The 15,124-nt window shown below is 40.6% G+C and overlaps 1 long non-coding RNA gene across 1 annotated transcript in view; it reads right to left on the reverse strand.

The window, feature by feature from the left end:
- Window positions 1-1,329: 1,329 nt before the first annotated feature.
- Window positions 1,330-15,124, reverse strand: part of LOC142458951 (uncharacterized) — a 42,233-nt gene continuing 28,438 nt past the window's right edge. The window contains exons 2-3 of the long non-coding RNA XR_012786430.1: window positions 4,484-8,188; window positions 1,330-1,995 (exon numbers count right to left, since the gene is read on the reverse strand). This is a non-coding gene — a long non-coding RNA (uncharacterized LOC142458951). The remainder of the gene's footprint in view (window positions 1,996-4,483; window positions 8,189-15,124) is intronic.

The following is a 15,124-nucleotide window of genomic DNA, read 5'->3' on the forward strand; positions in this document are numbered from 1 at the left end:
AATTTAAGCCATGCTCTGAAGAAACTTAAGATGATGTCTAACCTTCTCCATGAGGCTTGCCCCTGGTACGCTAGTCCACAGCAGCACACTACCCACCTAAGTTCCCGATGTTTTCCTAAATTTGGCCATTTGGGTAGTAGGCTCACACTTGTCATATTTACTTACCATACTTTCTTTTCCTAATCCTTAACTCTTAGAAGAAAATGCACCATTAAAAGGAAACTCTTTAATGTCTTTTTCAAGTATGCATTAAATACATAAAATATTCATATAGGAATAAAAATATCATCTCCATTATAGTGAAATGAAAAGCTTCACTTTGGTTTTGAGACATGCGTTGATGGGGTGGGAAATCCATTGTGGGGGATGCTCCGTGGTTTTTCCATTTTCTGCTTTTTTTTAAATTGAGTATAGCTAGAAGGGAATGCGCTCAGCACACACACCTGTCGTCTAGTTACTACATATGTAATAATAAACATTAGCATGCTACAAATTAAAACTTTCTGGCCAGGTTTCTATATTTTAATTTTGCTAAAATTTCAATCATTTCAAAAGTAAATCTTTTAAGGGTGAAGATAGGGGTCATGGTATTGGAAAGTATTTTAAATTTTATTTTTATTATTATAAGAGTTTTATTGACATCATACACAACCCAATATATCTATTCACATACAATTCTGTTGTTCAATCCCATTGCATCGAGGAATACAGGCATCAATGCTACCAGTTCCCCATTACCTCAGAAAGTATTTTTAAAGCATGTACAGGGCTATAGGTGCTATAGGTCAGAACAGACTTGATGGCAGTTAACATAAGACTTCTACTTGTATAGCTTCTTATCATTTCAAAGCAATTTCCTATTCCTGATCTGATTGGAATATTATAAGCCAATAAGATATAAAGCACATAGGGGTTCATTAGTGCTTGACCTATAGGCCAATTTCTAGGGTTTAAAGTGGCATAAGAAAACCACAACCTTTTCACAACACACAGTAAGTAAAATATCACATTTCTTCTCTTTTATCAAGAATTAATTAGCAAATAGGTGGTTATGGATGGGTAGATGAGAAAAAGTTATCAGGACTTCTCTCTCTCTCTCTCTCTCTATATATATATATATATATGTGTGTGTGTGTTTTAAATTATTTTATTGGGGGCTCATATAGTTCTTATCACAATCCATCCATCCATCCATTGTATGTCAAGCACATTTGTACATTTGCTACCCTTATCATTCTCAAAACATTGGCCTTCTACTTGAGGCCCTGGTATCAGCTCTTCATTATTACCCCTCCCTCCCAGCTCTCCTCTCCCTCATGTACCCTTGATAGTTTTGTTCTATATTTTTATAGCGCGCACACACACACACGCACACACACTCCTTACTTTATCTAATGTAGGACAACAAATCACTACCTGATAAATCCAGTATGCCATTATGTTTGTAAGAAAACAATATTTCAGACCATGAAATACATAAAAACTAAAAAATGTAAGATGTTTTGGTTAAAAGTTTATTTTTTTAAGTGTACTGATTTCTTGGCAAACTATTTCATTTATAGCGGAGTTTATACTTGAATAGTTAATAGTTTTATCTAGGGCCCAGAAGCTCTGTTTGTAGCATTCTTAGTTGCCGAGCTTCCTTTACTTAAGTCTAACTTCAATTGAGAAGAGGGAAGTTGTGGTTGCTCTATAATCTGTTGTCAATTTGAGGCTTAAGAGTGAAGGGGTGGAGTTTAGCCTGTCGATCAGGTCGCAGCTTGATGAACTTCATTTGGAGGCACTAAGGAGATAAATAGCTTGCTGGAGGTGGGGCACACACTCACTCCCTGAGAGACATTCCAGGTGAAGAGACTGATGGAGCTGCACTGATATAGGGAGCTGTCGGAGCCATGTGGAGACCCCTGCCAGCGCTGAGATGTTTCCACTGCCACTGTGTCCACGACTTTCCATTCACTGGCCTGTGATATGTGTCACTGAATGTGTTGCATGACCCTGCAGAGGAATTCATAGATTGGTGTCAGAAATACGGGCTAATATTGGACTTATGAACTTGATCTGACCTGGGATGGGATGTTTTCTCAATATTCAAATGCGCTAGTACATAAAGCTCTTTCTTGTACACATATGAGTGTCTATGAATTTATTTCTCTAGTCTACCCATAGTAACACAGAAGTCTAAAAAGCTTACGCTATTTAAATTAGCTATCAAATAAGTGGTTTGGTTTGACTAGGATGTTTATATTTTCTCTGATTTAAACTTAAGAGTAGTCATACAAAGCAATACAACATTGACGATATGAAAATAGAATGTACTACAAGGACCAGTGTTCCTGCTGTGTGTAGATCCCTTTCCAAAGGACTGCAGGTTTGGTTTACACAGCTGTACTTTGCTTGCTTCTCTTTTCTTTCCAATAGATCATATGGTCCCTCCTACTGCTTCCTGTAATTTACAAATAAAGAAACTGATGAAATGTCGTCTGAAGTCATCTACAGAGCTAAAATGACAGGTCTGGGACCTGAGCCCAGATCTTTTGTATGTCATGCTGAAGTTCTTTCTACTGCACTGCCTCACTGCCTCACTCATAAGAGTTCTCAATTACTTAAAAAAAAAAAATCTGGAGGCGGGGGCCGGGGAGGAGGAAAACTGAGGAGCTGATGCCAGGGGCTTACGTGGGGGAGCAAATATTTTGCGAATGATGAGGGTAACAAATGTGGTTTATACAATTGATTTATGTAAGGAGTGTGATAAGAGTTGGATGAGCCCCCAGTAAAATGATAAAAAGAAAAAGACAACAGAGAGTACACTGGAAAATCACATGTCTACCAAATGGCTTTAATCCAGCATACATAAAGAACTCTCCAAATTTAAGGGAAAAAATCCACAAGTCTAAATTTAAGAAATATATCAATTAAGATGTAATCCTTCAGTTTACAGAAAGATTTACCACCATAGGAGTCATATAAATCTTGAAAATTCCCCTTCTGTGTAATTGGATCTAGCCTCAAGCAATTCATGTATCATTTACAAGTTGACTGAAATCCTACAGACAGATGAATATTTAGAGGTACAGGATCTGGGTCAATATCAAGTCAATCAGGAAAAAATAAAGCATTTGGAAATTATAACACGAACTAGTGAAGAAAAGAAGGCTGAAGTTAAAAAGCACTCCGCAGCAGCCGATGACAGCCCTGGCAGAGGGCTCTGCTCCTGAGAGTCGCTCTATGGGCTGTTTATGTGGGAAACCTCAGAGCCTAGTGCACAGTTACAAAACACAGCTCCAGTTTTCCAACAGCACAGATGCAGTGGGAAGGCAGGCTGGTTTCAAAGTCATGTCCAAGTTCCATATTGGAAACTGTGACTTTAGCCAAATAGATGGTCACATTGCATCAAAATCAATTGATGTGTTTGTAAAAACAAAAATTCCCAAGTCTCAATCAAGACCTATTAAATCAGAATATCCAGGGGGGTGAAGAATTTGCATTTTCTGCAAAGATGCCTCTTAGTTGAACCAGAGGTATACACACACGATAGATATGTGGATCGATTTTGGGCTTGACCTTATTCCTAACCCCAACCTAAGAACAATTAGTTCTTATGACCTAGCCCTGCTTGATACTCGTCCTCATGAAGAGATGCGTGAGGATAAAGGTGCTATAGAAAATGTGAAGAAATGACGCCTGGCTATCAGAAAGATTAGCGTCCAGGTCTTTAAGGCTTGTTTTCAAAGCAGCAGCCATCTAAGTGAGAAGTCAACTAAGCTCACATGGAAGAAGCACACCAACCTGCGTGATTCGAGGACTGAATAATATAACCCAAATTCAGAGGAGGGACTTGTTTCAGAGCTTATCTTGTGAATACCTGGTTTGCAGAAGGTTATGGATGAGCGGGGAAGCTCAAAAGCCATGTGCACGGTTCCACACAGAGTAAGTCTCTGGTGAATCCCCTGACTAGGTTAAAATGTATTGTTTTTTAATTTGATCTCCCTTTTAACCCATTTAAAAGTTGTTTCAATTAAAAAAACCAAGTGTGGTCAGGCCTCCGGTGAATCCCTTGTGACCATCGACCAGGTATGTGGCCAGCCTGGCTACCACACAGAGTGCACTGGAAAGTGGATTAAAGCAGATGTACTTAGGTTACAATTTAACACCGTACCCAAGAAAGAAAGTGTTCTAAATTTGATTGTAATAATGATTGCATAATTCGTCTCAATATGAGTGAACTATTGAATTGGGTATGTGGACTCTGTGCCAATAAAACCGTTAAAAAGGAAACATTTTTAACCGTCTCCAGGTGATGGAAAATGCACACTTCCGTTGGAAAACCTTTCGAGAAGTTCCTGGGTATTTTAGAACAACAATCTCTTAGTTTCTCACTTTGATGTTTTTATATCCCAAGTCTCCAGCCCCCCGTCCGCCCCGCCCCCCTATCAACAGGGCCGGCTCAGGTATAAATGTAGCAATGACAGGAAAGCACACTCACATGGGAGTGAGGGATGGTCATGGGAAGCTCAGTATTCATGCCCACGCTTAGAATTCAACCCCTGCGATGATGGTGAGGCCGAGAACACAGTGGATAACCGATAAATGATGTCGGTGGGAGTGCATGACACTCTGCAAAAGGAGAAAGAAGCCCCAATAAACCCATGAAGTGCATTTTCAAAAATTAATTATAGTAGTAAAAAATCTGTAACAAATAGTTCTTTCTTTGAAAAAATACTTTTATTGGGGGCTTACATCTCTTATAACAATCCATACACTCTTCCAGTGTGTCAAGCACATTTTCACATATACTGCCATCATCATTTTCAAAGCATTCTCTTCCCACTTGAGCCCCTGATATCAGCTCCCCATTTCTTCCCTCTCCTTCCCCCCTCACAAACCCTTTACAAGTTATAGATTATTTTTTCCATATCTTACATCGTCCTCCGTTGCCCCTCACCCACTTTTCTGTTATTTGCCCCGCTGGGAGGGCGTTCTAGTTGATCCTTGTGATCCATTCCCCCTTTCTCCCCCCACCCTCCCCTAATCCTCCTGGTATCTCTATTGTCCTTCTTGGCCCTGAGGGGTTTATCTATCCTGGATTCCCTGTGTTATGGGCTCTTAGCAGCAGTTCTTTCAATCAGCTGCATGTCCAGGCCTAATCATTCTGCAGTAAATTATTTATATGGGCATGATAAGAGAGCCAGGTCATATAGAGCCCGATTTTTCAGCTATTAAGTGGGCTCTTGACATCTTCACGGGCATTTATCAACTCAGAGAAGGGTCCTGGAAAGGCTACTACTCTGATATGGGCCAATGCATTTATGAATTTAAAGAACAAAACAAGGAAAATATACAAACCACTAAGTTTTAACAAGCAATAATGCAGGCACTTCAAATAAGAGATTAGTATAGTCTTCGAGGCATGAAGTGAAAGATATGATTGACACTTTCTGGGTGTTTAATAAATTATGACAGTACTGAATAGGATCATTATTTTATTTCTTAAAACAGCATCACAATTACAAAGACATTTAGTTTACTAAAAGCAGATATTTTCCATACACATTTCAATATGTAAAAACATGAACATCGAATCACATTTATTAAACATTCTTACTCTGTAGAGCGAGTCTGTGAGAGCTGTTTTTTTAAAAAACTTCTACAGACAACGAGTAACTCTAGAAATAAAGGCGGGTGCAGCGGTGTGAAGTAACCTGGGCAGGAGAACAGATCTCTGACAATCAGTTATTTGGATTTCACATGTCTGCTGTGTCTAAACACAGAATACTACATGTGCTAAAATTCTGCCATAGTAATTCCACGCACTTCCCTTGAGACTAATTATTTCTAATTAGAGAAAAATGGACTTTCTTTTCTTGGTAGTAAAATAATTAATGCTGATTGAATAGCTACCATTATGTGCATGTGTTAGGAATTTCACAAGCACTAACTTTTTAGAGATGAGCTAAGGATCATCTGGCTAAAATGCCTAGTTCTTTTGTTTTTGACTCAGGGACTCTGTGAGGTCAGCATCATTGTTCTCATTTTACAACGGAGAAAACCCTGGCTTGGAAGTTCAATGCCTTGATCAAGGACACCTAGGCAGGAAATGGCCTGGATTTAAATGAAGGGTTATTGTGTTTTATTTTGAAACTCATTGCTGACTTCCGTGAATCTGTGGACCCAGTGAAACATCCACTGTGACTGCTTTAAGAAGTTGGGTTGCACGCTTCCCAATCTGTGTATTTCTTTGCTGTTACCCGTGATTTGGGGGTTGACAAAAGCTATTTGTAATAGGGAAAATACACTTATTTTAGACTCTTCGTGCATGATAAACCAGCACCTCACAGACATTTGGACCCTTGCACCCCCATTGGACTGAGTAGAAGTACCCCTTTCCATTGTAATCTTTCTGGAAGCAGCACTCCCGCTGAGTGACTGGCGGATTGTTACAGTTGACACCTCATAGTTAACAGCCCAGCATGTAACCCACCAAACCACCATGGGTCCTTTGTAGGATAAAAGTCAGGGTAATGATTGTACAACTCTTCTTGATACGATAGAACTATTGAATTGTGTGATATGTGGATGAAGTGTCAATAAAATGTTAACTAAAAAAGCTGCCCTTTCCTCTGAATATACGATTTCTAATCAGTTTTAGAACATCTTTCCCCCTCATGGTTAAGTCGCATTTTAAATGAATTGTGTAATCACCATCAGTTCTAGTGCACCCTCCCCAAAGGCAAGTGTTTTAGTGCTCGTTATAGAAACCCATGTGCAGTGACCGCTGCACCCAACCTAGTGCTCGGTGGCAGCAGCACCGGTGTCCTCACCAACTGGTCCTGGGACATGACGTGGGCCCTGGTGCAGGATGAGTGGCCTTCTAAGCCTGGCTTTCCAACCTCTTGGTGATTTTGAGAGGTGCTCAATATTTATTTTTTTATTAACCTGATCATCTTTTGAAAATTTGCTCATATGAGAATAGCCCAAACCCCTATCATTTGACTATTATGTACATTAATTATGTACACCTTGAGATGCTAAATACTAAATAAAGTGCACGGTGAGTGGAATGGTGGGTCTGACGGCTAAGGTTATGTGCTAACTTGGCTGTGTCATAATTCTCAGAGTTTGACAGTTATGCAATGATGCAATTTGGTAGTTTTGCAATGATGTGCTCATCCTCCATTGTTGGATCCGATGTCGTTATCCTACATAATGTTGATTTATGTGTAATGATTTGGTCTTTGGAACTTAAATGTTGGTGAAAAGTGGGGGGATTGTGATGAGATATTAAGGGGTTTAAAAGTTAACGGATAATTCCATTATCTTTTAATTCTCGTTTTCACAACTTTGTGAAACCCCTTCATATTACAACAGATACTGCTCCAGTAATTGCTACATGAGTAATTCAGTGATGTTGGATAGAGACAAACTGTGTACTTGTTATCACTATATTTTTCTATGTTAATAAACAAAAAATCCAATGCTCTCAAAGCAAAAAAAAGTCAGGGTAAATTAAAACAACAAAAAGTATTGAGGTCCTACTATATGACAACATTGGGGATACAGTGGAAAAACAAGACAAACAGGGGTTCCTTGCTTGCCCTCCAGGAGCTGGAATTCAGTGAGGAAGACAAAACCCTAAAGTGAGCAAACATGTTTCAAGTAATGGCAATTGTTTTGATTAAAGAAAAAAAAGCAGGACAGAGTATGGTACAGACAGCTGGGGGAACATGGCATCCTAGTCCATGGAATGGTCAACGGAGACTTCTCCCAGGAAGTGATATCCTTGCCGAGACCCAAGGAACAAAAAGCCAAGAACTAGCAGGACACTGTGCTCCAGGCAGAAGGAATAGCAAATGGAAAAGCTACGAGACAAGGCAGGAACGGTGTGGCCGAGGAAGATTCAGATAGAGGCCAGTGTGGGCTGGCACGTAGGGAGTGACTCGGAGTGTGGGAGGACAGGAAGTCAGAGAGGTGAGCCAGGCACACGTGAGAAAGGGCACATATCCGTAGCCACACATGGGGGATGGCATGCAGGGGCCACGGCTGCTGTCAGACAAGAAAGATGGCAATATGTTGGCATAGCAGGTTCTCAGGTCAACAGCTATGCCAGCATCTTGCCTCCTCTCCAGTTCCAAGGTACAGGGGCAGTGCCACGCCTCTCCGGAGTTTACAGTTCCCAAATCTTCCCTTCTACCTGTGGGAGGGAAAACACACTCATTAGCTGAGAAGACAAGCCAGTCTCTGAACATTACAACAGTCCTCGCAGACCACCCACATTGTTGAAGCCTTAAGCCCAGGGAGGTTGTGGCGACTTCCTTTTCTCCTTGGACTTGGAAAATGTTTTCTGTTTGTGAAATGACGGGGAACTTCTGACAAAAATCCTAAGTCGATAAAGACTCAGGTTGATGAGAGTTAAGTATAGGTGGCTGTAACCGCATGTACAGCCCACAGCACATCCCAATGAGGCTTGGTGCAATTTTAGTTCATTCTAACAACTCTACTTATTCTATTTCTGCCACTCAGATAGATGTGCTTAAAAAACAACACGCAGTCACCCTGCTGCTGTGTGTGCTCTGAAAAGCAATGCTCTGTCGAGCCAACTATTCCAGTTAGAAGTTTATTCTATGCATGCACTAAGTTACATGTTCAAGGATGTCCACTGCAGTGTTTTAATCCCAAAAGCACTGGAAACAACCCAAGGGCCTAACAATTTAACACGAGCTAAATAAATCATAGCAGTCTTCCATAGCCCTATGTGGTCTTTACAGAACATCAAGGCCAAAGAATAAGGACACTGTGTATATACAAAAGAGCATGTACACACACGTACACACACATAGTATGGAGCAAATATACATTTTTCTCGAAGGAAACAAGTGATTTAGTCTTTCAAAGAATGATTTATTATAAAAATGTGGGAAGGTAGAATTAGAAATTATTTTTATTTTGTTCTTCCTATATTTTGTTACAAACTAATAAGCATGACTTACCAAACACAAATGGGCATAAGGCAGTGGTTCTCAACCTGTGAGGCATGACCCCTTTGGGTGTCGAGCAACCCTTTCCCGGGGGTCGCCTATCATTGCACCAGCCCCATCATATACACCCTGTACAAATACAGATGTATGTGACAGGGTTGGCACCATAATGTACTTAGGAGACCAGGCACACATATGGAGAACATCTACTGTGTTGAAAGCAGCTACTCTGCTGTGGAAGATGATCTTCGGTGTGCTCTTGCAAAGACTTCCCCGAGAATTTCTGATCTGGTGAGAAAGAAGCTAGCTCAACCTTCGCACTGATGTTGGCTTTTTACACAGACTGTCGCAAAATGTAGCGATGCAATTTACTGTTGTTATATTAAGACTGTTACCCATGGCACACCATCCTTCAAGCCAAAATTTCATTTATTTGTCATTAGAAATAAATATTTCACAATATATAATTATACATCATTTTGGGGATTAATTACTGTGCTTTAATTATATTCAATTTGTAACAATGAAAATACATCCTGTATATCAGATATTTACATGACGATTTACAATAGTAGCAAAATTAGAGTTATGAAATAGCAACGAAAATAATTTTCTGGTTGGGGGGTCACTACAACAGAAGGAACTGTATGAAAGGGTCCCAGCATTAGGACGTTTGAGAACCACTGGCATAAGGTCTATCTCTAAAGATGTAACATTTAATTACATAATGCTAGCAAAGTACAAGGGTTCTGATGGTAGAGTGGTTAAGCACTGGGCTCTGCTATTCAAAAATAGGCAGTTTGAACCCAGCAGCTGCTCCATTGGAAAAAGATGAGGCAGTCCACTTTCTTAAAGATTTCAGTCTTGGAAACTATGAGGCAGTTTTAATCTGAGTAAAATGGAATCAGAATAGGCATGAGGGCAACAGGCTTTGTGTGTGTGATGGTGGTGGGTTACTTAGCAAAGAACTAATAAGATAGAAGCACACTCACTTAAAAGTGAGTCTAATAACAATAATGTTTGCCAGCAATAATGGCCCAGAACTGCCTGAGTCTAGGTACACACAGGCATTCATTTACACCCGTGCAGTCTGTGCAGCATTTCTGTGCAGACCTTCTGCTGAAGGTCTGAGAGTTCTGTTGTACATGAGCCTGTAATACCTTATCTTAGGGATAAATCACTTGTTAAGGGCTGTTAAATAGCTCCCTAAAATACCTGGTATTCCTAGAATCTAGAAGCATCCTTGGCTTTTGAAGACCAACCTGTCACTATAATCTAACAATGTCAGAGTATTTGGGAATTTTCGGTTCATTGAGTACAGAACACTGGACCAAGAGCAATAGCAAATGCAATACAGACTAGGTGACAAAATATAAGCAACAACCCCCTTCTCCCCAAATGAAAAAAGCTCTGCTGGGTGGAGCTTTCATACGAAGCATTTTCCCCACAGAAGAGCATCCAGCAACTCGCTCTGAGTCAGTGCACTGAGTGGCATCACCTGGGAAGGCTCTCTCTGGTCACAGTGAGTTTTTTTTTTTCGTAAAAGCAGCTTCGTTCTAACCTCATTTTCTGTGATGACAATTTAAGAGAACAGCATGCGTCTGTGAAATTTTGTTTCCTGCTTGGGAAAAGTGCAGCAGAAACTGTTGTGATGTTGAACACAACTTACAAGACAGCACCATGGGAAAAACTCAAGCGTCTGAGTGGTTTTCTTGTTTCCCAAAAAGTGAAATGTAGCTTAATGACAAGCCTCATTCTGGACATTCCTCAACTTCCCTAACAGACACAGATGTCATCTTGTACTGCATTTAGAGTTTGCGTCACCAGGTCAGACTGTTAATCAAGCTTTCTCTTTAGAGGTTCTGAAAAGATTGCATAACAGTGTGTGACACAAAAGGCCTGATTATTGGCAGATGGGAACTGGTTTTGCCGCCATGACAATGCACCTGCTCACACAGCCATCTCAGTGCACCAGTTTTTGCCAAAAAATTGCATGCCTCTCTTGCCCCACACACCTTACTCACCTGACCTCCCTTACTGTGACATCTTTTTGCTTCTGTGAATGAAGAAGGACATGAAAGGGCAGCAATCTAATGATGTAGAAGAGGTGAAGAAGAAAACAAGGGATTTGGGGGGGTACCCTTTGTGTATCACTGAGCCAAGAAGAATTAATGGAATCAAACTTCTCTTAAAAGTTCAGTCTGTGTTCTTTTGTCCCTGATATATAATATGCATAATCAACAGGCAGGTTGCATCATTTTATAAGGAACAGACTACATATTTTAAAACAATAGTTTCCGATAACCTACCCATATGTATTTTGCTCACTCAAAAGATGAGTGACAGCTAGGAATTTATTATCTTATTTACCGCTGAGGCGGCAGACAGCTGAGAAGTCAGGGGGCGTGATTCCCTAGCAGTTTCAGTGGCAGGGAAATTATATGCTAACAGAACTCCTAGTCTTCCTTCCTGGTCCTCTTCCTCACACATGTAGAAAAGGGAAGCAGTTGGCTTGCTTTTGAACTGATCACATCATGCCTTACCTTAGATTAGGGAGCCCCGAGAAATGCCACTTCACATCTATTGAAGCAGCTGCTATTGAAACCACTTCTTTTTGTTTTGTTTTTACATTTCCAAAATTTTATTTTAATTGATTTGTTAGGGGCTCATGCAACTCATATCACAATCCATATATACATCAATTGTGTAAAGCACATCTGTACATTAATTTACCTCATCATTCTCAAAACACTTGCTCTCCACTTAAGCCCCTGGCATCGGGTCCTCTTTTTTCCCCTCCCTCCCTGCTACCCCCTCCCTTATGAGTCCTTGATAATTTATAAATTATTATTTTGTCATATCTTGGCCTATCCGACGTCTCCCTTCACCCCCTTTTCTCTTGTCCGTCCCCCAGGGAGGAGGTCACATGTAGATCCTTGTAATCAGTTCCCTCTTTCCAACCCACTCTCCCTCCTTCCATCCTCCCAGTATCGCCACTCACACCCCTGGTCCTGAAGGGATCATCCACCCTGGATTCCCTGTGTGAAACCACTTCTTAACCTCTCACATGCATCCAGTGCATCATGGCATCCAACAAATGTCTGGTCAAACGCAGCCCCTTCACCACACACACCGCAAGCAAGTATTTTTTGCAGTGATCCCACCTAGCCATGCTACAATGCATCTGCTGCACGGGAATGAGAACTGTGCAGCAACTGCAGCGGCAGAAACGATTATGGATCCCCGCGTAGCCTTTAGCAGCTAAGGCTAAACCTTTAAAAATACTATTAAATACAATGCCCCAGGGGGAAATTGTGGCATGTTTATATTTTTATGCAAAAGAAAAACTTTAAAATATCTATGTGTATACATGTCTGTACATGCATACATGCATGCATACACACACATTTAAACTTTAGTAGTGTAATTAATTATATTTCAAAGTCTAGGCTTTCTCAAATTATTTTAACTAATTTAACATTCCTTAACTAAATAATCTGATTTCATTTTATTTTACACATAAATGATATAAACACTTGCTTACCCCTTATCTATTAGCTCATTATCAGACATTCTATGTTTACAACAATATAAAATACCTACTCTCTGACTACTTTGTGCATTACTGATGTGCATCCAGCAGTAGTGAACATCCAAGTGTGAGGCAAGAGTATCACTGGCCATGATGCTTAAGCCAATGGGTCTACTCAGTTAGACCATGATTCAACAGTATAACATGGCAGCTAAGTAATGACACCATTTGGCAGTTATGTAATGATGTAGTCATTTCTTATTTTGTGATCTGATATGGCATTTCTCCATTTTCACATAATGCTAATTTTCATTTAACGGACTGAAACCTAACCAAATTGATAAGGACTGGGGACATGCTAGGCAGCACATCTAGGATGTTTCAGTCATGTGGCGGGTGAGAAAGAGTTAATCCAGCCATTTTATATACTTCTATCCATGGGTATAAAAGTGGAAAACAATTCAAACACAACATCAACAAGAAGGATGTACCACATTCAATACATCTTTCTAGAGTGCAATCTAACTTCATTTATTTTTTAAAAATGCCCAAGGGTTGGGGACTGATTACGTATAAAGAACTGGAGTGTCTTACTTTTCAAGTATTATGGAAAAAGTTGTGGTCCAATCAAGAACCTATCTGTGTTTGTGGGGTCGGGGGGGGGGGGGAGCACTCACTGAATGCATTGGCATTGCTTTGACAGGAAGTGCTCACAGCTGATCCCTAACTGATAGAAGCCAGATGTGTGTCTGCCCTACATGTGGGGGCTTGGAAGGAAGCCAAAGGATCTACATATACAGCCATACAAATGTACATATATCATATAAAGCGGCATCGACAAAGGCAATGTTAGAGCTTTAGAAAGGCCCTGAATCTATGGAGAATCCATGCATTAATATCATTTATCACATACACTTTCATTCTCCATATAGATCCAAAAGTACTCCAATGAAAGAAAAAATAATTTCAAGTTATTTTTGCTCGTTCGGGAAGCCATAGCATCACTGAGGAGGAAAATTAGAGAGTAAGCACAGACATTTTAAAAGTAAAAAACGGAACAAAAATAAGCTTAGAGAAACCCAGAATTCACAGTGTTTAGGCTTTTCCCAAATGTCTTTATAACTATATATGCATAGATATAGATGGGGGTGGAAATACAATAACAAGTTTACATAATTCTGTCGATGGAAGCAAAGCAGCATAGACAGACTCTACTAGCTTTTCCATGAAGGATGATAAAGTACAGCAGACTATATCAGGCACCCTGACTGCAAGCACTAAAGCAGAGCTACAGGGAGAAAGGTCAGGATATCATTCCCTGTCCTTCCCACTCGGCCCTCCTTGTCTGGTGGAAGTCCTCATCCTCGCCCTTGGCTTCCAACGATCCCCTGGTACATGTCAGGCATGGTTGGCCTCAGGGTCCCATTTCCCAAAATTTCCACGTGGACCAGGTGATTCGTGCTACAAATCGTGATGGAGCAGAAGTCCTCTGCATCCGTCGGGTTGCCAGGAGTTGGCAAAGACTTGATAGTAACAACAACCAGTTCTACACGCCTCTCCTCCATATTTATGTCCTAAGAATGAGTGAAAGGAAATCTGTCCTCTCAGTTTATAGCAATGCAAGACAAACAGCAAATAGTTAAGAGGCTTAATTCTCCAAGGACACTTGGATATTTTTAGCAGGTAAATATTAAGCAGAATTGGATTTTTTTAATTAGTGAAAAATCATGGAAGATACATTTTATTAGAGGGATCTTTATCTTACAACCTTTGGCCTACAATCGACCACGAGTAACCCATTCTCTACTCCTCCAAATTCACACCAGCCCAATGAAAATGAAAAAGAATGGGGGAAAAGACCATCATTTAAATTAAACTGTATGTCCCTGGCATTTCCAGGTCCTTTGGATGTCCACTCCCCCACTGCCTACATGTCAACCTCAGAAAAATGGCTGCAGTGAGGATTATCATGTTCCTAGATGATCAATCTGAGGTAAAAGAGTTAAATATTATTTATAAATTAGCAGTCCAAGGTCACCAATATACTTATGATCCTGCTGGTTTAACATGTGTTTGCTGAGCACCTACTGTATGCCTGGCACTATGTCAGAGAGGGCTCCCTGAGTGGGATTTGGGGAAAAATCTTGGCAATCAGTATCTGAAAACTCGGGTCCTGGAAACCCTATGGTCCCTTGCCACACACAGGGATGACCAGGAGTCGGAATCGACTCCACTGAAATGGAAAGAAACACTGAAGATCAGGCATCTGCTTATAGTGGATTCCACAAGTGGGGGATGTGGAAAGTGGCAACGCCTTCACATGTAGGCTGTTACTTAATTGGGGAACTTCCATGATCAAGTATTGAGGAGCAAGGCTGTTACTTTGAGGACTAAGGGGCACTTGCCTCAAGCCATGGTATGGGTAAGGTGCACCTGCTTGGTACTTTAACTTGGGCCCACGTTTCCCTAGCCATAAAATGAGGATTGTTGTGATGGTTACATGACTTGATATTTGTAACCCATTTTGAACAACCTTTGGTGCATAATAAATAATATTCAGCTATTAGTATTATTAGAGCCCCAGCGGGCTAGGGGGTTATGAGTCGGGCTGCTAATTGCA

Source organism: Tenrec ecaudatus, chromosome 10 (genome assembly GCF_050624435.1).
Source record: "Tenrec ecaudatus isolate mTenEca1 chromosome 10, mTenEca1.hap1, whole genome shotgun sequence".
Classification (NCBI taxonomy): domain Eukaryota; kingdom Metazoa; phylum Chordata; class Mammalia; order Afrosoricida; family Tenrecidae; genus Tenrec; species Tenrec ecaudatus.